Source organism: Canis aureus, chromosome 25, assembly GCF_053574225.1.
Source record: "Canis aureus isolate CA01 chromosome 25, VMU_Caureus_v.1.0, whole genome shotgun sequence".
NCBI classification, from domain to species: Eukaryota; Metazoa; Chordata; class Mammalia; order Carnivora; family Canidae; genus Canis; species Canis aureus.
This window is the reverse complement of record NC_135635.1, coordinates 6,488,653-6,512,771: the sequence shown is the minus strand read 5'-3', so window position 1 is coordinate 6,512,771 and position 24,119 is coordinate 6,488,653. Positions and strand designations below refer to the sequence as shown.

The following is a 24,119-nucleotide window of genomic DNA, read 5'->3' as shown; positions in this document are numbered from 1 at the left end:
CATCATTTCACAGGTTCGCTTAGAACTGATAATAATCACTACAAGAAAGAGGGAACATGAAAAGGATACTATAGCTTAGGCTGGAGCATAGGATACAACTGAATATGTCTATCAATTTCAGGGGTCCCAGGCTCCTTATCACTGGAGATCAAATAGTTATTCCTCACCTCCCAAAGCTCACAAGAAGGGTAAACTTGTTTTGTTTTGTATAGCCAAACTCCAATGGAGAGTCCCTGGAGCAAGAGACATCCACTTGTTCAGCTAGAAAGGCCAAAGCTCTGGTAACACCTTTTCCTGGCACTGCCTCCCTCACCTATAACCACCTTCAGAGGTGTGAGAAGCTGATATCCACACTCCACTGGCTTGCCTGTAGGTGAATCACTGGAGAACAAGCCCTGGGTACTAATTTCAATGCTGTTGCTATGTATCGGTGGGACCTTGATCAGGGCTCTTTATCTCTCAGTTTTTTTCTTCTGTGAAATGAGAGAATGTTCAAGATATACTATGGGGAGCCTAATGAGCAAGGACAGACCCATGGATTCTCTGACCCAAACCATATATTTCTTTCTCTCAAGTCCCTACCCCACAATGGGTAATCTAAGAGCTCTTTACCACGTTAGATTCATCACAGGCCATATACCTACCTACTGGCTTCTTTGTGCCAGCACTGTCCTAAGCATCTTCCTCAAGCTTTCCCATTAGCACTCTTTGGGAGAAAAAAAAAAAAAAAAAAAAAACAAACACAATCCCACTCCTTCACTCCAATGCTAGGTGACCAAAAGTTCTAGTCAGATTCTGAAACCCTCGTTTCAGAGGAGATGGAAGGAGATGAGAGCCTGTTCTTCAGGAGGGTGAAGTTTAGGAAGCTGCCAAATTCTATGCCAGATTGCTTTTAGCTATCTTCTCACAGATTTCTCGTTTTTCTATATCTCATTAATAAAAAGCCTAACAGCCTCTTCCCTCTGAGGCAAATGAGTAAGACAGCATCTTGGGGCAGAATTGCCTCTTAGCCCCATCTTAGACTAGGGACCCAGAAGCCGCTTAGACTACATTCCCCTCAAGACACCTCTCTGCTTCCAGTCTTCCAATTTTCTTCCTAGGGGGCATGCATGCTCTGACCATTAGTGCAAGATCCCCGCGATTGGAGTACAGGCCAGGTTACGCCCACTCAGCCTTCAGAATATGGGAAAGTACTCAAAAGAAAGGCAGCGTGGGCTTTTACCCATTCTGAGCACCCAATCCTTCTCCAGCATCTCTTGCAGTAGCCTCGGGATCCCGCATGGTTCCTCAGTCTAATGCCTGTGGTCACTGGAGGACAGGAACCCGCTGTGTGTGTCCCCTTAGCTTTAAGGCAAGAAGGAACCAGAGCCTCAGAAAGGGACTTTAGCGAAATTGCAGATAAATTATTCGTGCAGCTTGAATAATTTTAGTTTTAAGTGTAGTAGGCAGGGAGAAAATTGTGAACGGGAGTGAGGCACGTGGTCAGTTTCTTAGCCAATCATAAAGCACAACTGATGTTGCAACCTGAAAACCCCGCCCCGTTGCCACGGCAACAGTCCAAGGACTAAAATTTCTGGTTTCTTTCATTCTCAGATCAAATCTTAAATACTTCGGTAAAGGCCCACCAAATAATATCTGGTCTTTGCTCTCCAGTAGATGAAGTAAGGAGGGCAGTCGATAAAAAACTCCTACAGTGTAGGCAACATACTAGACAATAAGGTTAAAACAAACGCTGCCCTTGCTTTCAAGCAAATTTATCTAAGACAAAAGTGATGATTGCTGTGATGTATCAGGACAAAATACAAAGACTCCTAACCCAGACTGTCAAAAAGGAGAGGTACAGAGAGAACGAAAGGCGCCCAGAGAAAGTAATGGGTGTGAATAAAGTCCTAAAGTGTCCTAGATTTGCAAAGAACTTCAATCCTCATTATCTGCACACAAATTTAAAATCCAATTAGATTAAAGAATGAAATATTTAAAAAAATAAGTTTTAAAAGAAAATATAGGATACTATTTTTATGACCTAAGGCAGGGAACTAAGTTACAAAGCTAAGAAGCTATAGAGGAGACTGATAAAACCGACAACATAAAATTAGCAACTTATTAATAGAAGATACCATGAACAAGATTAAGAGATAAGAGAAAGGGCAAAATATCTGCATTGTGCTTGAGAGCAATCAATATTTAAATGTCTATGCCCACCAGCCAAAAGTGCCAGGAAACATACCTGTGGGCAAGCAGAGTTGGGTTTTACAGGTTGTAACAAAAAAGACTATGTACCATGGGGAAATCTTGGACATCTCATAAGAGGTGGTAAAGAAAGAATTGTCTTGTAATTTGAGCTTGTGTTAAGTTTGGGGACAGTCTGCCAGAAAGTGAGGCAATTCCATGATTGGATAACTTAATTATTATCTAGGACATGGTAGCACTTCAATGGAGCTAAAGTTGTACTTGATAAAGCAGTAGCAGGCTGTCATTTGGCTGGGAGAATATGTTTGGTCATTTTTTTGGTAATTTTCACCGTGTTCTTGTCCTTATCTGTGCTCAGATATGATTAGAATGGTTGCATTTTTGTCTTGCTCCAAAAGAGTCATGAATACTTTTGTTTGATGTTATTGTTCTCTGAAATTGTTTCTGTTAAGTAGGGAACTTCTGGGCCTAGGTTCTAGTTACAGGCTAGCTCTTATCTGATACCTGCCATATTCTCTCTTGTACAATATATAAAGAGTTCCTACAAGTCAAGAATAAAACAATATAAAACATTATGGAAGGATAGAAACAACAATTCACAAAAGAAATACAAATGAATAATTAAACTCATGGAAAGATGTTCAGCTGTACCAACAGGAAAATGCAAATTAAAACAGTAAAACACCATTGGCATTAATTTAAATTGGCTCAGCCTCTTTAGAGGGCAATTTAACAACATCTACCAAAACATTATATGCATATACTTTTACTAGGAATTCCATTTCTAAAGATGTCTTCTAATGAGTTATATGCACATATACACAAAGAGGACTATAAAGAGAGACTTACTGTAGCATGTTTGTAATAGTAAAAACTGTCTAAAGTGAATAATTAAACTCTGGAATATTATGCAATAGTTATGTCAACAGGCACTAATCCAGACTAGCTGGCTTGGCTAAATGAGTGTCAAAATATAGTACTTATACAGAAAACAGCTCATATGGGAAAACAGGATTTTCCAAAAGTACTCAGACTCTATAACCCATTTTAAAATTACAGACAGTTTGCAGGTAGGAGTCTGCCAACATTCTAAACTGATTTTTGTGACCTTAGTGACATGTTAATATTCTTTAAAAAGCTTTTGTTATTTTTAATCACCAAGCAATATGAGCATCAGGCCCTTTTATTTTATTCCTGAGTCTTATTCCAATTCTGGGCTTTGCCAGAGAGGGTCAAGGTTTGGGTTTTGAAGAAGAAGGTCAGGGAGGAATGTATTTAATATACATAGGATATATAATCTATTCAATAAAATATTTAAACTGTTTCTATAGACATAGCTTTTATTAAGGTTTACTTTTATAGTTCCACTTTCTCCTGGAATATTTCCTTTTATTAACTCAAATGTAAAGTGCTCAAAACCAAGTATATAATTTCCTCTCGCAATGAGCCATTATTTAATAATTAACACAGAACTTTCAGAAAAAAATATGATCAAACTCAAGGCCTATTCCATCTCACTGTAGAAAGACCAAAACATAACAAGCCTTTTTAAATCTTGAAAAAAGTTTATCCTACAGTTGCAGATCTTATCTGACCTTATCCAAGTTGTTCCACCTTAAAGAAGAAAATGAAAAATGTAACTAAGAAGCAAGTTCAAGGAGGCCCAAGTGCTAAAGATGAGTTAGAGCAGGACTCGGGCATATCTCAAGGTTATGATGTGGTAAGGATCAGGCTCCAAGTGAAATTGCCATAGACTTTGAAGTGGTTTTGTAGAGAGATAAGAATGAGGGTTTCAGTGGCTTCACTGAAGGAGTTCACTGTAGAACACTGTGGTGACAGATTTGATGATGGAAAGCTTATGAATATACTCAAGAGTTTAGAGCAAATTAGAAGATATAAGCAAAGCACAGCTACTGTAATATGATTATATCCAAATAGTATTATAACTAGATTGGCATTACAGTTCTAGAGAATGAGACAATGGTCCAGCTTCATTGGGTAATTTCATTTAGGCTTCACTTTAATCTTCAGGAGAATAAAAATAGTGATAATAATAATACATATAAGAGCCAAACTTTTTGCGTGTTTAATATGTTGAAAGGTCATAAGTGCTTTATATTCATTCATTTAACCAATATGTATTGATCACCTACTATGTTCTTGTCACAGTGCTAGTTGAGAATAGAGTGGTTAACAGACAAGATTCTTGCTCTCATTGGGCTTTCTTTTTCTTTTTTTTTTTAGTTTCAGATGTAGACTTTAGTGATTCATCACTTACATACAACACCCAGTGCTCATCGCAAGTGCCCTCCTTAATACATATCATAACCCATCCCCCTACCCACCTCCTTTCCAGTAACCCTTTGTTCTCTATAGTTAAGTGTCTGTTTTCTGGTTTGCCTTTCTCCCCCTGCCCCCATTGATCTGTTTTGCTTCTTAAACTCCACATGAGTGAAATCATATGATATGCCTTTCTCTGACTGACTTACACTACTTAGGAGAATACACAGTAGCTCCATCCACACTGTTGCAAATGTTAAGACTTCATTCTTTTTTGATGTCTTTTATATTCCACTGTATACAGAGACCACATCTTCTTTATCCATTCATCAGTTGATGGACATTTGGGCTCTTTTCATAATTTGGCTATTGTTGATAATGCTGCTATAAACATCAGGATGCATGTATCTTGCTGAATCAGTATTTTTGTATCCTTTGGATAAATATCTAAAAGTGCAATTGCTGGATCATCTGGTACTTCTCTTTTACACACACACACACACACACACACACACACACATATGCATATTTTTAAGTAGTCTCCATGCTGGGCATGGAGCCCAACACAGAGTTTGAACTCATGACCCTGAGATCAAGACCTGAGTTGAGATCAAGAGTCAGACGCTTAACCAACTAAGCCACCTAGGCACCTCTCTTCTCCCCATTTTTTAAACTGGATTATAGGTTTTTTGGGTGTTGAGTTTGTGAAGTTTGTTGTAGATTTTGGATACTAACCCTCTATGATATATGCCATTTGCAAGTATCTTCTTCCATTCTGAAGGTTGCCTTTTACTTTTGTTGCTTCCTTCACTGTGCAGAAGCTTTCTACCTTGATGAGGTCCCAACAGTTTATGTTTGCCTTTGTTTCCCTTGCCTCAGGAGACATATGTAGAAAGAAGTCGCTATGGCCAATGTCAAAGAAGTTACTGCATATGTTCTCTTCTTCAGGTCTCACATTTAGGTCTTTCATCCATTTTGAATTTATTTTTGTGTATGGCATAAGAGAGTGGTGCAGTTTTCCCCAGAACCATTTGTGGAAGAGACTTTTTCCTGTGGATATTGTTTTTCTGCTTTGTTGAAGACTAGTTGATCATATAGTTTTGGGTTCATTTCTTGGTTTTTCTATTCTGTTCCATTGATCTATGTGTCTATTTTTGTGCCAGTACCATACTGTCTTGATGACTACAGCTTTGTAATATAACTTGAATTCTAGAATTGTGATGCCTCCAGCTTTGCTTTTCATTTTCAAGGTTTCTTTGGTTATTCAGGGTCTTTTGTTTCCATACAAATTTTAGGATTGTTTGTTCCAGCTCTGTGAAAAATGCTGGTGATATTTTGATAGGGACTGCATTAAATATGTAGACTGCTTTGGGCAGTACAAACATCTTAACATTTTTTCTTCCAATTCACAAGCATGGGATGTTTTTCCATTTCTTTGTGTCATCTTCAATTTATTATTTTTATTTTTTTATTGGTGTTCAATTTGCCAGCATATAGAATAAAACCCAGTGCTCATCTCATCAAGTGCCCCCCTCAGTGCCCGTCACCCAGTCACCCCCACCCCCCGCCCACCTCCCTTTCTACCCCCCCTTGTTCGTTTCCCAGAGTTAGGAGTCTCTCATGTTCTGTCTCCCTTTCTGATAGTTCCCACTCATTTTTTCTCCTTTCCCCTTTATTCCCTTTCACTATTTTTTATATTCCCCAAATGAATGAGATCATATAATGTTTGTCCTTCTCTGATTGACTTATTTCACCCAGCATAATACCCTCCAGTTCCATCCATGTTGAAGCAAATGGTGGGTATTTGTCATTTCTAATGGCTGAGTAATATTCCATTGTATACATATACCACATCTTCTTTATCCATTCATCTTTCAACAGCCACTCTGGAAAACTGTGTGGAGTTTCCTCAAAGAGTTAAAAATAGATCTGCCCTACAACCCAGCAATTGCACTGCTGGGGATTTACCCCAAAGATACAGATGCAGTGAAATGCCGGGACACCTGTACCCTGATGTTTATAGCAGCAATGTTTACAATAGCCAAACTGTGGAAGGAGCCTCAGTGTCCATCATCTTCAATTTCTTTCCTAAATTTTCTAAGTTTTCTGAGTACAGATCTTTCATCTCTTTGGCAAGGTTTATTCCTAAGTCTCTTATTGTTCATGGTGCAATTGTAAATGGGAGTAATCCCTTAATTTCTCTTTCTGCTGCTTTATTATTGTGTATAGAAATGCCACAGATTTCTATATGTTGGTTTTGTATTCTGTGACTTTAATGAATTCATGTATCAGTTCTAGCATTTTGGTAGTCTTTTGGATTTTCTTCAGAGTATCATGCAACTAGTGAGAGTTGCTGCTTATTTGGATGCCTATTATTTCTTTTTGTTGCCTGATCCCTTTGGCCAGAACTTCCAGTACTATGTTAAATAATAGCCACAAGAGTGGATATCCCTGTCTTGTTCCTGGTTACAGAGGAAAAGCCTTCAATTTTTCCCCATTAAGGATTATAGCAACTATGGGTTTTTCATATATGGCCTTTATGATGTTTTTTTTTTATTTTTTTAAATTTTTATTTATTTATGATAGTCACAGAGAGAGAAAGAGAGAGAGGCAGAGACATAGGCAGAGGGAGAAGCAGGCTCCATGCACCGGGAGCCTGATGTGGGATTCGATCCCGAGTCTCCAGGATCGCGCCCTGGGCCAAAGGCAGGCGCCAAACCGCTGCGCCACCCAGGGATTCCGGCCTTTATGATGTTGAAGTCACTATCCCTAATTCATTAAGGACTTTTATCGTGAATTGTTGTCATACTTTGTCAAATGCTTTTTCTGCATCTATTGAGAGGATCATATGGATAATATAATAATATTAATATAATATTAATCATATGAATTAATAAAGGATAATATATTTCCTTTATTAATATGGTGTATCATGTTGATTTATTTACAAATATTGAACCACCTTTGCAGTCATTGGGCTTATTTTCCTGTAGATTTCATGAGTTATATAATCATTTCAACAATGTCTCATAGGCAGTATGAAATGTATCTTATAGATAAGGAAACCTGAGGTACAGAGAAACTAATTTTCTAAAAAATCACGAGGGTAGAAAGTGTCAGAGTCAGAAAATGAACCCAGATGGTCTGACTTCAAGGTCACTTCAAAACCTTTATGTATGATCATGGTTAATTGATCAAAGACAATAATATATTTCTTTATGTGTTTCAAAGAGTTCTTACACTGTTCAAAATGCAGTAACTTCTGAGGGGAGAAGAAAGGTCCCAATCACTACTCAAAAGGAAAACTTATTCTTAGGTCCAAGATTGATTAGAGAGCCCTTCAACATTTGTGAGCCTGAATTTTATTTTTCAACACCAAGAGCAAAGAAAAATTAGCTTTCATAATTCTTAAATGAGAAACATCTAATGTAAGGTTTCTACAAATGGAATGTAGTGAGAAAGAAAAATAACTATCTCTTATACCTAGCAACTGATTTGAAACTTATAGCTAAGCTATGTTGTTTTTTAATCGGACATAAATGATCTCAAAAGAACACCCACTTCAGACAAGAGCATTGTACAACCCACAAAATGCTAAAAATTTCTCTATCAACTAAATGAATGAATGCTACTTCTTTACCAATTAGATATTTGCCCTTACTCTAGTTTGTTCTCCCTATAGATAAAATTTACTTAGATACCCAATCACAGTGTTACTTTGTGAGATCATATTATGTCTTTCTATAATTGACTTATTTCACCTAGCATAATTTCCTCTAGTTCCATCCATGTCATTGCAAATTGCATGATTTCATTTTTTTGGATGGCTGAGTAGTAGCATATATAGAGAGAGAGTGTTTGCCAAGACTAGAGGAGGCAAATGATACCTAGTTTTCTCTTTGTAGTGTTAACAGCTATTGATGCATGATGAATCAATCTCTTAATTTATCATGAGTTGCAGAATAGTGATATTCTAGTTTTTTTCCATATGTTAGTTGGGATACTTTTATATAAAGAGATACTTCATCCATTTCACGTGCTATTTGGGTATGCAGTGGTATGGTTCATATGGGAAAGGCCAAATGAATGCTTGATTCATTTACCAGGTAATGAATTGGTTCCTATTATCTTCAATTCTTTCCTTTTTAAATATCTATTATGAACTTGTGGATTTAAACATATTTCATGGGTTTCAATCTATGCTTTTCTTATCCTTATTGATACTCGAATTATCCCTTCTTTGGCTAGTGTATTATCTTCAGTTGGCTGCTGAGGTCTTTTGAGATGACCCTAGTAGTCTTTGAAAGCTTCATAACTATCCCATGTCTCAAGATGTTCCAAGCTTATCTTGTACATTTCCTGCTTCAGATTGGAATTGGCTACTTCTATAAGAAGCCTTGGTTTCAGGGACACTTGGGTGGCTCAGTTGGTTAAGTGTCTGTCTTAAGCTCAGGTCATGATCCCAGGGTCCTGGAATTGAGCCCCTTGATGGGCTCCTCTTCTCCATCTCCCTCTGCAGCTCCTCCTGCTTGTGCTCTCTTGCTCATTCTCTCAAATAAATAAATAAAATCTTAAAGGAAAAAAAAAAGAAACCCTGGTTTCTTCTAATATGAAGTGGTATTTCAAGACTACAATACAGATACTAGGGATACTCACGGCGACTGTTCTTTTTATTTTCTTTTCCTTATTGTTTTTAGGCATTTCCAGTGGATGTAGCAGCTATATATTTGTATTTATGTTTATATTTGTACCTTGTGAATTCATGCTGATGTTTCCAATTCAAATTCAAGACTACGGAGTTTTTAACTCAACTTTTTTGGTATTACATCTATACCGCCTTTCTCCTACGTTAGTAATCCTGATTATTAAGGATGAAGAGACAATAGAACTAGAAAATTTCATAATTACTCATTTGCTTTATCCCACATCAATATATTCTCAGAATAACAATGCTAAGACTACCACCATAATAATTGCTGAAAACACTAAACATTTGGGGTTTATATTATTGCTTAGTTTTGCCTGTTTTGAACTTCATATATATGGAATCATACAAAATGTATTCACGTCTCTTTTCTTCACTCTATATAATGTCTATGAGATTCACACTAATTAGAGGCTTTTTTCCATTGTTAGGTAATGTTCTATACAATTCATAGGAAATGAATAATTATTTAGAAAAATTTATCTGGTTCAAGTGCAGTGACCATTTATCACTCATAATAGAAGTCCAAGAATTTGGCCTCAAAGACCACATATCTCTTTGAACTGGTCTCCAGATACCAAAAATTGCACTGCATTTTTCTGAACTCCATTTTCACTTCTCATTTCTGTTTCATCTCTGGGCAAAGTAAAGAACCAGATATCGATAGCATTATCCTACACACTCAAGCCTCAGTCAGTCCAGTTATGATTGATGTAGTACAAGTTTCCATAACCTTATGTCAGCACTGTGCCTATAGGAAGCCATACCTTCATAGAATCATATATGTTAAGAGGAAGAACCTTGAAAATCAACCATTTCTGTGGTGTCAAGCCTGTGGTCTCTAAACCTTTAGGAGTTAAATAACAATTTTCAATATTTGAAATGTTGTAACAGAAATCTCATAACTACGTATATAAAATCTTGTTTTTCTGCCTTTGCCTGACATCTCAACTCAGGGTGGCAATCATGGTTCAATCTAGTGCTAACCAGAAACAAAAATGTCTTTAATTAATAAGAAATATAAAACAAATAGTTTCATAGCAAACACAGTATTATGCAAGACACAATCTTTCAAAGCATGGGACCTACAGAGGAAAAGTAGCAACAAGTCAGGGTTCTTGATGGTATAACTGCTGTAGTCCAATATGCCCATGTTGAAGAGAGGTGAAATGATTCACCCACAGCTACTCTTCTAGGGAACACAGTTCAGTAAATGTATTAAAATTTTTTAATTGGGTTAAAATAAACATAAAGCATACTATCTTAACCATTTTTTCACTGTACAGTTGATTGGTATCACATATGAATATATTTATAGATATATTCATATTGTTGTGCAGCCATCACCACCATCCATTTCCATAACTCTTTTCATCTTGTAAAACTGCAACTATACCTATTAAACAATAATTCAATATTATCCCTTTCTCCTCAGCCCTGGCCACCAACATTCTACTTTCTGTCTCTATGATTTTGATTACTCTAAGTACTTCATATAAATGGAATTGTATAGTTTTTGTCTTTTTGTGAATGGCTTATTTCACTTAACATAATTACCTTCTTGTTTAAGGCTGAGCAATATTCATCGTATGTATATACCACATTTTACTTATCCTTTCATCTATCAATGGACACTTGCTTTGCTTCTAAATTTTGGCTATTGTTGGGACGCCTGGATGGCTCAGCAGTTTAAGCATCTGCCTTCGGCTCAGGGCATGGTCCCAGGTCCGGGGATGGAGTCCCACACTGGGCTCCCCATAGGGAGCCTGCTTCTCCCTCTACCTGTGTCTCTGCCTCTCTTTCTGTGTCTCTCATGAATGAATGAATAAAATCTTTAAAAATAAATAAATAAATTTTAGCTAATGTGGATAATGCTGCTATGAACACAGGTGTACAAATCTCTTTGAGATGCTGCTTTCAATTCTTTTAGCTCTATACCCAGAAGTCGAACTGCTGGGTCATATAGTAATTCTATTTTTAATTTTTCAAGGACCATCACACTGTTTTCCATAGCAGTTGTACAATCTTACATTCCCACCAATGGTGCACAAGGGTTCCAATCTCTCCACATTCTTCCCAACACTTTATTTCTGTTTGTTTTTTTTTTTTTAAATAGCAGCCAACCTAATGGGTGTGAGATGTGATACTGAGCATCTCATATGTTTGTTGGATGTTTGTGTAGTTTGGGAGAAATGTCTACTCAAGTCCTTTGCCCATCTTTGAATCAGGCTGTTTGCTTTTTTGTTGTTGAGTTTTAGGAGTTCTCTATATACTCTGGTTATTATCTGGATACCCAGATAAATGATTTGCAAATATTTCCCCCCATTCTACAGGTTGCCTTTTTACTCTGTGAATAGTGTTTTTTGATGTATAGATTTTTAAAATTTTCATGAATACCAATTTGTCTATTTTTTCTTTTGTTATCTGTGCCTTTGGCATCATATCTAAGAAATCATTACCATGTCCAATGTTATGAAACTTTATCCTATGTATTTTTCTGAGAATTTCATTGTTATAGGTCTTACATTTAGGTCTTTGATCCCTTTTGAGTTAATTTTTGTATATGGTGTTAGGTAAGGGTCCAACTTTCTTTTACATGCAGATGTCCAATTTTCCCAACACTATTTGTTAAAAAGACCATCCTTTTTCTATCAAATGGTCTTGGCACCCTTGTCAAAAATCATTTGACTGTATAAGTGAGGGATTATTTCTGGGTTCTTTATTCCATTGGTTTGTATGCCTGTCTTTATTAGCAAAGGTATTTTTAACCATAGCACAAGAGTGTTCTCTCAGCCTGCTTATTCTTTAGATCAAAGAAGAATATGAAGCTGGGGTCCAGCTTGAGGGTGGAGTGGTATGTTTTTGTAAATTACAGGCTTCTCTAAGAATGAGTAATCTCAGTCATTATCCTCAGCCAAGTTTACTCCCTGTAAAAGAAATATTAACCCCATCTGTTACAGTTTTGATAAGAACTGCATGTAAAATAAATCACTCATTTAGTTCAGTGCCTGAACTTTGGTATATTTTTTCTTTTTAGATATGCTAGTCCAGTGGTTCTCAAAATGTGGTCCCCAGAACAGCAACAACAGCATCAACTGGGAACATATTAAAAAGGCAAAATCTTAAGACATACAGATGGCCAACATGAAAAAGATGCCCAACATCACTAATCATAAGGAAAAGCAAATCAAAACCACAGTGAGCTATCACCTCACACCTATTTTGATAATAGCTATTATCAAAAAGACAAGAAATAATAAGTGTTGGTGAGGATGTGGAAAAAAGAACACTTTTATGCCAATGGTAGGAATGTAAGTTGGTGCAGCCACTATTAAAAACAGTACAAAGGTTTCTCAAAAAACTATAAATAGAACTACCATATGGTCTAGCAATTCCGCTTGCAAGTATTTATCCCAAGAAAATGAAACTCAAAAAGATATCTGCACCTCCATGCACAGGCAGCATTATTTACAATAGCCAAGACATGGAAACAGCCTAAGTGTCCACGGATGGATGAATAGATAAAGAAAATGTCATATATATTTATTCAGTGGATATTATTCAGCCATAAAAAAAGAATGAAATCTTTGTGTGCTATCTGTGACAATATGGGTGGAACTTCTTCAAGTTCCATAATGCTAAATGACATCAAAGAAAGATATATATATAATATATCACTCATTTCTGAGATCTAAGAAAGAAGAAAAAAACCCAACTCAGATACAGAGAACAGATTGGTGTTTGCCAGAGGAGGGGAGGTAGGTGAAGTGAAGGAGGTCAAAGGTCTAAATTTCCAGTTGATAAGTCATAGGAATGTAATGTATAGCATTGTGAGTATAGTTAGTAACACTGTATTGAGTATTTGAAATTTGCAAAGAGTATATGTAAGTTCTCATCACAAGAAAAAAAATTTGTAACAGAATGAAAGCAAGAGAGCATGGTGATCATTTCAAAACATATACAACTATCTTTGTGTTGTATACCTGAAACAAATAAGTACAAATTCTTGGGCCTCATCCTAAACCTACTAAATCAGAAACATGGGGTAGGATCCAACAAGCTCTTTTCTTAACAAGCCCTTCAGGTGATCCTAATATGCACAGCCAATGTTTCAGAATGAAGTCCCACCATGACAAAAACAAAAACTGACATTCTCCTGGAGGTATCTTATTCACAAGTATCTTGGTGTGTTTATCATTTACACATCTTTAAAGGCATAAACTAGCAGTAACACTGGGAGGGGTCTTTTGTTTGTTTGGTTTGGGTTTTTTTCTTTTCTTCTTTTTTCTTTTTCTTTTTCTTTTTTTTTTTTTTTTTGAGAGAGAGAGAGAAACAGAACATGTGGGTCGGGAGGGACAGAAGGAGGAGAGAGGGAATCTGAAGCAGACTCCACGCCCAACTCTGAGCAGGAGGCCGCCTCCCATTTCAGGATGGAGAGATCATGACCTGAATCAGAAATCAAGGGTAGGAAACTTAACCCACTGGGACGCCTGGGTGGCTCAGTGGTTGAGCGTCTGCGTTTGGCTCAGGGCGTCATCCTGTCCGCAAGGGCTCCTGCAGGGAGTTGCCTCTCCCGTGGCCTGTGTCTCTGCCTCTCTCTGTCTCTCTCATAAATAAATAAATAAATAAATAAGTAAAAAAAACAAAAGAAAACCACTGAACTGCCCCAGTTCAACAACAACCTTTTGTTGTTTTCTTTGGCTTTTTTGTGTGGTTTTTGTGGGGGAGGGAGTTAATTTTAATAACATGTCTGGTAAAACGCTTGCTAATGGGCAGGAGAATGAGGTAACGAGAAAGGCTGAGCGCTCAAGGCTGCTACAGCACGCTACACGGGGCCCACAGTAGGAAAGATCAGATGAAGGAGACACAGGAAGAAAAAGGATTTTTTTTTGTGAATTATCCAGAAATATGTGTGGTCTGTCTACAGGAGCAAGGATGTCTCGTGGCTCTGCCCATGCCACCCTTTCTGACCAGATGTTTTGTTCCCTGTTCTCTGCACACACCAGACCTTTCGTGAGTCGCTTCCTCACCTCCAAGAGTCTCGTGGCCGTCCCCTTGGCCAGCACGTTCCTCTCCCCAACCCCGCAGAAATAACCTTCATTCTCAGCGTTCCTTTCGCTTTTTGGACTTACCCTGCCAGTCGCATTTCTCCCCTGGACCTTTCTTTTCTCGCTCCCGCTATTCCCGAGGGGAGGTGCCCTTTGAGCGCCCTCCTTGGGGCTCTGAGGAGCCGCGGGTCTTCCGCCTGAGAGAAAGGGCGGGAAAGCCCCTGGAGCAGCTGCTCTCATTGGCTAACGTTTGCCGACGTCATCATGAGGGGCCTGCTGGGAGCAGAGTTGGAGGCGGTGTGGGGTTTTTCTTTTCTTCCCACCTGGTAGCACCGCCCTAATGACTGGGCTTGGAGGCGCTTGGGGGTGTGAGTTCCCGGCCTTCACGGCCAATCCGTTATCTTCCTCTGTGGGCCGTGGCACTGTGGGAGGCTCTGCCCCTCTCCCAAGAGGATTTCCTGGGAACCATCATTTTATTTATTTATTTTAAAGATTTTCTTTATTTATTCATGAGACACACACACAGAGAAATAGAGAGAGAGAGAGAGAGAGAGGCAGAGACACAGGCAGAGGGAGAAGCAGGTTCCATGCAGGGAGCCCGATGTGGGACTCGATCCCGAGACCCCGGGGTCACGCCCTGAGCCAAAGGCAGGCGCTCAGCTGCTGAGCCTCCCAGGCGTCCTGGAACCAAGTTTTAATCTGGACTCGTCTGGCCTTCTAAGGGCCCCTCCACCTCTCAGGCAAGCCTCTGCCTGTGTCCCTGATAAATCTTAACTGTTGTGAGCCTTCATTCACTTCTGGAGGTGAGGAAGGGGGCGAATTTTTGAAGGACAACTTTAGAAGACCCAGAAATTGAGATTTTCTGAAGACAACTATTCTACAGCAAGGAAAGAGGCAGGAGACTTAGGTGATCAGGGCAGGTAAAGTGAACAGGACTAAGGGAGAGTAAGCAGGGCAAGTGCTGCTCACTACATTTTCTTTGGAAAAAACTTCAGCCCACAGCAGAATTGCTTTAGATATGCAGACATAAATAAAAATAAATATAAATTTTAAAATAACTATTTAAATATAAAATATATAAAATAATTATTTTGCTACTCAGAGTATTAAAAAGAAGGATACTCAAGGATTGAAATTTAATAAAATTATAATTTTCATGGCTTCATCAAAGGTATTTCAAGTAAAACTTGTTTCCTTCCCTTCTTTTCTATCAGCGTTTAGTGGTAAAGAATATAGTGTCTGCTAGTACAGTTTGGTGCCACTGCTTTAATTCACGCTCAGAGGCCAGCAGTTTTACCTGCTATTGGTTTTTGCACTATTGAAGTAAATGTCAACACAGGTAAATAATGTCTAAGGATTATTTATGAAAAGTTTTTACCTTGTGATAGTCCCTTGAAAGGCTTGATTACATTTTGGGAATCAGTGCCCTAGGGAAGAGTAAGGCCTTTTCTTTTTCTCTCTAAACCTCATTCAGAGAAGGTAATACGCTTTAGTAAATTATTCGGTACCTCCTTTTCATGTGTACAGTTGTTCATCTAATTACATGCAAATACCAAATTCAATTTGCCACCCACAGAAGAGATTTTAGAAGCCATTTGGACCAACAACTAGTCATTTTAAAGATTATTTTATTTTAGAGAGAGAGCGCCTCTGAGAAGGAGCAGGGGGAGGGATGGAGGGGGAGGGAGAGAGAGCAGGAAAGAATATCAGGCGGATTCCCTACTGAGCCCCCACTAAGGCTCAATCTCAGGAGCCTGAGATTATGACCTGAGCTGAAACCAAGAGTCTGATACTTAACTGACTGAGCCACCCAGGTGCCCCAATAACTAGTCATTTTTAAATGTTCCACTAATTTCTGGCCTGACCACCATCATTTGACTGTTTGCTTAAATGTAATGTCTTGTATTTCTTTGTCTGCTTTTAAGATTTTTTCTTCAGGGGCACCTGGGTGGTTCAGTCAGTTATTCAACTCAGGTCATGATCCCAGGGTCCTGGGATCTAGCCCTATGCCAGGCTCCCTGCTCAGCAGAGTGCCTACTTCTTCCTCTCCCATTGCCGCCTGCTTGTGCTTGCTCCATCTCTCTCAAATAAATACATAAAATCTTCTTTAAAAAAAGATTTTTTTCTTTCAATTTTAAGCTATTTGATTATGACATGCCTGACTATAATTTTAAGTTCATCTGTTGGGTTTTGCTATGCTTTTGGATCTGTAAATTTATACTTTTCACCAAATTTGGATAGTTTTCAACCATTTTATATGTATGTATTATATATTTTTTTCTGCTCCAATCTTTTTCTTCTTTCCCTCTGAGACATCTGTGACATGTATATTGTTCCTTTTGATATTGTCCTACAGGTCTCTAAGACTATTTTCAACTCATTTCATCTTTTTTTCCTTCCCTTATTTATACCGAATATATTTATCTTCAAGCTCAATGACTCTTCCTTCTGTCATCTCCATTCTGCTGAGTCCCTACAGTGTTGCTATCCAGAATCTGCCACTGCTGCACAGCGGGAAGGGGGAGTAACTCTGCTCTTTTTTTTTTTTTTTTTGAAGATTTTATTTATTTATTGGAGAGAGTGAGTGGGAAGAAGAGGGGGAATCTGAAGAAGATTCTGTGCTTAGTACAGAACCTACATGGGGCTCAATCTCAGGACCCAAGATCATGACTTGAGCCAAAATCAAGAGTTGGACACTCAACCAACTGAGCCATCTAGGCACCCCTAGTTCTACTCTTTATTAGCGCTCCCTGGTAGAGAATAGAAGCCTGAAATAGGGCTTTGGTCTTCAGGAGCTACATCACTGCTGATGGGGAGGGGAAGGAGTGCTGCTAGTTTGGGGATAATCACCTGGAGTGGGATGGGTATAAAAATCAGAAAGTTTCCATCCCACAGTCCTCCCTTGCCAGTCCTACAGCTAGAGAGAATAGATTCTTCTCTCTCTCTCTCTCTCTCTCTCTCTCTCTCTTTTTTCCCCTGTCTGGGCCATTGGAAGTTCTGGGTTTTTAGGCTGCACTAGCATCTAGGCAGGGATATATATATATATATCCTATGCCTAGCTCAAAAAAGAAAACCCAAGGAACTTGCAGCTACTTTGTCCCCTAAGTCCTAAGACCCTTAACCTGCTTGCATTCGCTTTTTGGAGTATTCTGGTAGTTGTTTTACATATTTTAGTCCAAGGTTTTTAGTTGTATGAGAGGTTGAGTGTAGTGTGATTAATCTGTCTGATCTAAAAATAAAAGTCTCTTATCTCTATGTTTTTATTAAAAAATAATCTTTGTTACTTTGTTACTTTGATAGGTCAAAAATCATTACCTATTTTGTTGTTTTATTATAGTCAAAGGAAGAGCTTATTTTTCACATATTTTCATGCCTACATTTCTTAATTTGGAGGTTTACTCTTAATTTTGGAATAACTAATAGAGTTTTGGAGCAGATTTTTCCTCAGTTTACTTTTTTACTCTTCTTTTACTTTTTTAATGTACAAAATTTTAAGATTTTTATATAATCAGTATATATTATATGTCAGTAATTTCCTCTGTGAATTCTTCCATTAACTTAATGCTTAGAAAATCTTTCTTCTTAAAATCAGATAAATACCTAAACTATTCCCTGCTTTTATTTTCTATATTTAACTCTTTGATCCATCTTAATTTTATTCACATTTGGTGAAACAGGAGTATTTTGTTGAAAAAAATGTCAAGTTCTTAACTATTATATCATATACATTTTTCTCATTAGTAGTTACTCCTAACTTGTTAAAAGTTAGGTCTAATGACAAAGAGATAAAAGCTTCAGGATCTTTTTTTTAAAATAGTGAAAGTGATTTTAAGGATTGGAATTTTACTTATTTATTTTTAAATAAGTTCTACACCCAATTTGGGGTTTGAACTCATGAACAACAGTTTCATGCTTAGGGAACCTGGGTGGCTCAGTCAGTTAAGTGTTTGACTCTTGATTTTGGTTCAGGTCATGATCTCATGGTCATGAGATTGAACCCCACATCAGGCTGCATGCTGGGTGTGGAGCCTCCTTAAGATTCTCTCTCTCCCTCTCCCGCTCCCCGCTCCTCCACAGTGCATGCATGTTCTCTCTCTCTCTCTCTCTCTCAAAAAAAAAAAAAAAAAAAAAAAAAAAGTTTCATCCTCTACAAACTGAGCCCTCCAGGTGCCCAGGTTGGAATTCATTTTAAAAATATAAATGTATTTTTCAGTGCCACCAGTGGAGAATTCAGAACTGTATATGTGGCCCTAGAGAGTGGTAAGACATGGCCCAGGCCAGGGAGGCATACGTTGGGAGTGGAGCATGAAGTAGAACTAGGTACATTTTGTCTTGTTATCCGAAGTTAAAAGTGCTAGTCCACTTGAGTTGTGCCTATAAAGCCACACAAAAATAGGCAGCAGGCTGGTTTGGGCCCATGGGCCACAGTTTTTCAACCTTTGCTCTAGCAACCTGGTAAAGAACAGAGAACCAGAACTAGAAGGGAAAACCCTCTTGTCCTGCAAAGTCTTTCTAGTACCCTTTACTACAAAACTTAACATGATGTCAGATGAAAAAGGAGAAATATTTAAAAGGCCCAGACCAAATAAATAAATAAATAAATACTTAAAAAATAAAAAAATAAATAAAAGGCCCAGATCCATTTTCACATTCAGGTAACAAAAGCAATAAATTGGCAACTGGCATAACTAGTATATTGCTGGCGATCCAGGATAGTTGGAGGCAACCATGTGAAGAAAGACTGAGTCTCACTGAATTTTAATCTGAGGGACAGGGGGACCAAGACTCAGACTCAAACCGGACTCGGACTTGGACCCTGAGGCTTTGTCTCCTCCAGTTTTTAATTAAGAGAGCTAGCATAGTGGCCATAGGAATTATTAACTTTGGGAAGCAGAGGAAAAAAATGTTGAAGAGGTAAAAGAATAGGCTATTGACTCAAGGAGTAGGGAGTGGAGGAGCTGTATCTGGAGAACCATGTGGTCAAGAGTTAGTGTGCTGACACTGGACCTCACCTATCCCCAGTGTGCTGAGGACTACGAGATTCAGTTCTCAGATAAGCTCTGTAGCTGGTTCTCCACAGTATATGGTAGGAATTATAGTGAGGAAGGAGAATTGGAATTGCTTGCTCAAAGCTTTGATTAGTGAAATGATAGAAGAAAAGAGCTAGTGTGGCATTTCCCTTACTCTAGGTTGAGGTTGAAAAAATAGGAATCCTTTTTGGGTTTACCTGTGAGGTATAGAGAATTCTCATTCCAGACTTCTCCTTTGGTACACCATTTACCTTCTCATCTGTAAATGTGAATAATATTATCCACTTTTCAGTGTTGTTGAAAGAATTAGTGATAATTTAAACACAATACTTGATCCATTGGCCTTCAATAAGTAAATAGTAGCTCTTTTTCCCTAAAGGATCAAAGGCTGAGAAAAAGCCAAGAGAGAAGAGTAGGTTTAAGATAGAAAATTAGATGTGATTTTTAACAGGAAATGGAGAGGTAAATGTGTTTGAAATGAAATATTTAGGACTGCAGTTTTGAGGGAAAAAATGGGGAAAGTTATGCAGTATAATTCCAGAATGTGTATTGTGAATTGAGAATGCCAATTAGGCTTGCTCTTGGTCATATTCCTGAGCATGGACATTTATTTATACCATTTAATTTGAAGGAAAGCAATTTTTAATTAGTGAATTTGGGTTTTCTGGTATTTTAGGTCTGTAGAGATTAAGATAGGAATAAGCTTCTCTGTAGTGAATTGTAGGTCTGGGATATTTCAATTCTCTGACTACAAGAGTTACATATATATGGTAAATGATTTCTACTCTACCATTTTTTTGTGTGTGTGTTTATGCTTTGGGTTCATTTGTACAATATTCTGGGAATTGACAAGGGCATGGATGGCTGGGAGCAGTTAACTATGACAGAATTGAATGTTGCCCAGAATGTAGTGTTATTGTGGGACTGCAGATTGTCTGTCTTGGAATGCCCTGAGCCTCATATTGAAAGTAAAAATCCTCAGAAAAATGGGTTTTCAGTTTTCATATTTAAGTGCTATAGTAGAATAGTTCTTAGAGGTCCCACATTGTGGGCTCATGGAAAGACTTAACTATTAATAATGCTTGATTCAATTTATGAAGGATTTAATTTATATAGGACACCTTTGAGTGGAAAAAAAGGTACTTGGGTAAGATTTTGCCAATACCAAAGCCCTTATTTCTCTCTTGTTATTTTTAGAGGGATGAGTATAGATTTTATATTTGTGAGGAGGGGTGTGTTACACTGGGTTTTTAGAGCTTCTTGGGAGGAGTCAGGGAGACTGGACCTTCATGTTTTCAGGATAATTGCTGAGAGATTTGCCTGGTCCTCCAGTAACATCACCTGGATCTAGATTATCTAGACTCACTTCTAGAACAATTGTGCTGAGGATTAGAAGGATAAATGCCCAATTGCTATTCTGTCTCCATACTTTTATGAATCTTGATATTTTTATTTTCACATTCTTTAGTGTGAACCACTTTAGTTCTCACAAAAGCCATGAGTAGACTAATGGGTTTGTTTGCTGAAATGACCATTGTGGGGTTATTTGCATTAAAGTGGAAGGTATATAGTGGTTCAGGAGAGGAAAAGAGTCTTTTGGGGGAAAACCAACTAGCGGTTTGAGAGAGATAAATTGATCAAATACAAGATAATTGAGTAAGCAAGACCTAGACACTTGGGGTCCTAGGTATAGTTTGAAGTTAGATCAAAGTGTGCTACTAAATTTTGCTGTACTCTTGCATGGAGTTATCCTTAATGAAGTTAGAGCTGCATAACTCTATGTGAGGAAGTGAGATTAATAAAAACTCTGATGTTCTTAGAATTTTGTATAGTAATTAAAAGTTGCTATGCCTAAATCAACCAAGTTCCTCTGGAGACCTAACAGTCATGACCACTACAGAAGAGTCTTGTTACCAACAAAGAATAATATGATCTTGAGATGCCTGGGTGGCTCAGTGGTTCAGCATCTGCCTCCGGCTCAGGGCGTGATCCTGGAGTCCCAGGGTCCAGTTCCACATTGGGCTCCCCATGGGGATTTGCCTTTGCCTATGCCTCTGTCTCTCTCTATATATATATCTCATGAATAAAATAAATAAAATCTTAAAAAAAGAATAATATTATCTTTCCTGGAACTTGAAGCAGAAAGATTTAGGCTAAACATTATCCCCAAGTATCCTTTTACCTCCTCTGCCCCCTCCCTTAACCCCAAGGCTTCCAGAAATTAAGAGCTATTGATCTTTCTCACAACAGGGTAGTGCTAGGTGCTTACTTCTGTTTTATAATCATAGATGATTAAAATTGGAAGGGATGGTTCAGTCTTGTCTTTCTGGAGCTGGAGTTGGTATCTCCTCATTAGAGGTATGACACTGGCTTGTTCTGACTCTTTTCCTAAAGAAATTGTTTTTTCTGAAGTATCTTTTTCCTTTGGGGTGTCAGAAGAGGTCTGGCAAGTAGATTTATTCCAAAGAGGAACAAAAGAACTCTGAGAGATTGGTGCAGCAAAAAGTTTCTATCAGGTAGTTGGCTTTCTTGTCTTCTGAGCCAGCTTAGTGGTAGTGAAGCATTTTGTTTCTTACCTCTAATTTTTTGTTATTCTTCCATTACTTCTAGTATATTTACACAGAAATTTATAAAGAAATGGTTACGCATAAATGAAAATTTTTTGTTTTGTTTGCCATGTTGTTTTTTTTTCCCACAAATATTTCTTTTCCTTTGACATCAGCCTTTCCCAGAGGCTTCTAATTGTCCTCTTTTGTCATCACAAGGGTATCAATAAACATGGTTGTTTGATTTGGTTCTTTTTTTTTTTTCCAGACATGGGGAGGCAGGGTAGAGAGAGAGGGAGAGAAAGAATCTTAAGCAGGCTACATACCCAGCTTGACGTAGGGCTTGATGTGGGGCTTGTTTCAGGGGCTTGATTCTTAGTCTCACAACCCTGAGATCATGACCTGAGCCAAAATCAAAAGTCAGATGCCTAACTGACTGAGCCACCCAATGCCCCGATGTGGTTCTTGTCTTTTTTTCATGATGGTTGTCCCATCCTACAGCTAGTGGCCTACACAACCAAGAAGTATAGCCAGACCAAGAGACTACACAAATGAGAGAAAACCTGGTCCATGTGGTTCTACCTTTCTGCCTGGTAGCTCTTTGTTGGTGCACTGTCCGTGTGCTGATGTGTTAGTCTCTTGGACTAACACAGTACCTTGCTCTAATTTAAATACTGGGAGAAAGTACAATGAGTGCTTGTAGATCCTTCTGATTCTGAACTGTGATTGAGAAGATAAACTTCTTCTTGCTCTGTGGTGGAGATACATAAAGGTCAATCTTGGAGAAAAGGAAACCTAGCTCCATAGTTAATAATTTAGTCCTTAGAATTAAGTAGACTTAGGTATGAACCCACACTCTACCATTTACTGCTATGTGACTACTTACAGCTCTGTCATTATGTTACATGTCCTTCACACCTTGGCCCTAACCTACTTTTCCAGTCTAATCTCCTGCCACTTCCCTCTCATTGTCTACTCCTCACTCCCCAACAGTTGTGTTTTAATCAGATGGAATTACCTAGGAGCTTGTTGGAAAGGTAAAACCTCTGGCCCCACCCCAGACCTAATGTACAGGAATCAGTATTTTATGAAGTACACTAAAGTTTAAGAAGTACTGCCCTAAGCCGCTTCCTAGCACTTTGATTCCTAGAAGAAATGATGTCATAGTCCAGCCTGTGACTGCTGAGTATATCGAATGTCCTTTGGAGAAGTATGATATGCTTTTGCAATTTGAAGTATTCTTTGAATAATTCCCAACTAGACTGTGTCCAAAATAAGAAGTCCTTGAGTAACTAGCTACCTTGGTCCCCTTCATTTCAACTCTTTAAGAATCATCCTGCTCCTTTCTCCTGATTCCCTGGGAGTTTCCTTTGAATCCAGAGAAAGCCTCCTCACCAGAGGAGCTTACACAGACTCTATGAAATGCCTGCTGGGTATAATGAAGGATAGTGTTAGATGCAGCAGGGGCCATAGAAATCCAAAGGCTATTTGGCTCTCTGGAAACTTTATTTAGTTGGAAAGGCATAAACATTCAGAGTAAAATTAATTTTATGCCTTATATTTGGGTAATCCTTTGTCATCTATCATCACCTCTAATGAACCTCTCGAATAATTCTGTGATGTTGGTAGGAAGGGATTATTGGCCTTTTTTTTTTTTAAGATAAAGAAGTCAGATCTAAAGATATGGAGGGGTTTATCAATGCCATATGGCTGTTAATGAGCTGAGATATGTGTCCATGTCTCCAGCTCTAAGTCCAGGCTGTTTTCTTTTTAAAACTAGTGTGCTGCATTGTACCCTCTAGTACCAAATTCATTTAAATTAAGTAAAATGCAGTGTAGGATTGCAAAAGTTTAATGTGGTAGTTAAGATGAGAGAAATCATTTGAAAGAGTTGAGGAGGCTTCAGTAAGGAAAGGATTTAGCAGGTCTTTGAAAGATAAGCAGGATATATCCGAACAAAGAAAGGGAGTGAGCAATCCAAGAGGAGGAACAAAAGGCAGAAAAGCAAAGTCTGGTCAAAGAATAATGATTAGACCAGAGTTCTTAGTCTGTTTGGAAACTGGTTGGTTTCTATCCACCTAAATGAGGCATCTGAATTTCCCAGGTGTGGGAATCATTGTTTAGGGTAGAGGGAGCACAGTGGTTCTTTCTTTCCTTCATATTCTTGCACAGAATCCACCATGTGGAGAGTCAGGGAGACATGACTCTAGATCTCTAGCGGGTGAGACCTAAAGGTGGGAGTTTCTAGATCAGGCTTTGTGTGATAGACTACCACATTTATTTTTTTAAAGGCATTGTATTACCTGTTTTAGATAGTTGG

At 38.2% G+C, this 24,119-nt stretch overlaps 1 long non-coding RNA gene across 1 annotated transcript in view; it reads right to left on the bottom strand.

The window, feature by feature from the left end:
- Positions 1-18,312, bottom strand: part of LOC144296908 (uncharacterized) — a 74,939-nt gene extending 56,627 nt beyond the window's left edge. The window contains exon 1 of the long non-coding RNA XR_013363840.1: positions 14,308-18,312. This is a non-coding gene — a long non-coding RNA (uncharacterized LOC144296908). The remainder of the gene's footprint in view (positions 1-14,307) is intronic.
- Positions 18,313-24,119: the final 5,807 nt, after the last annotated feature.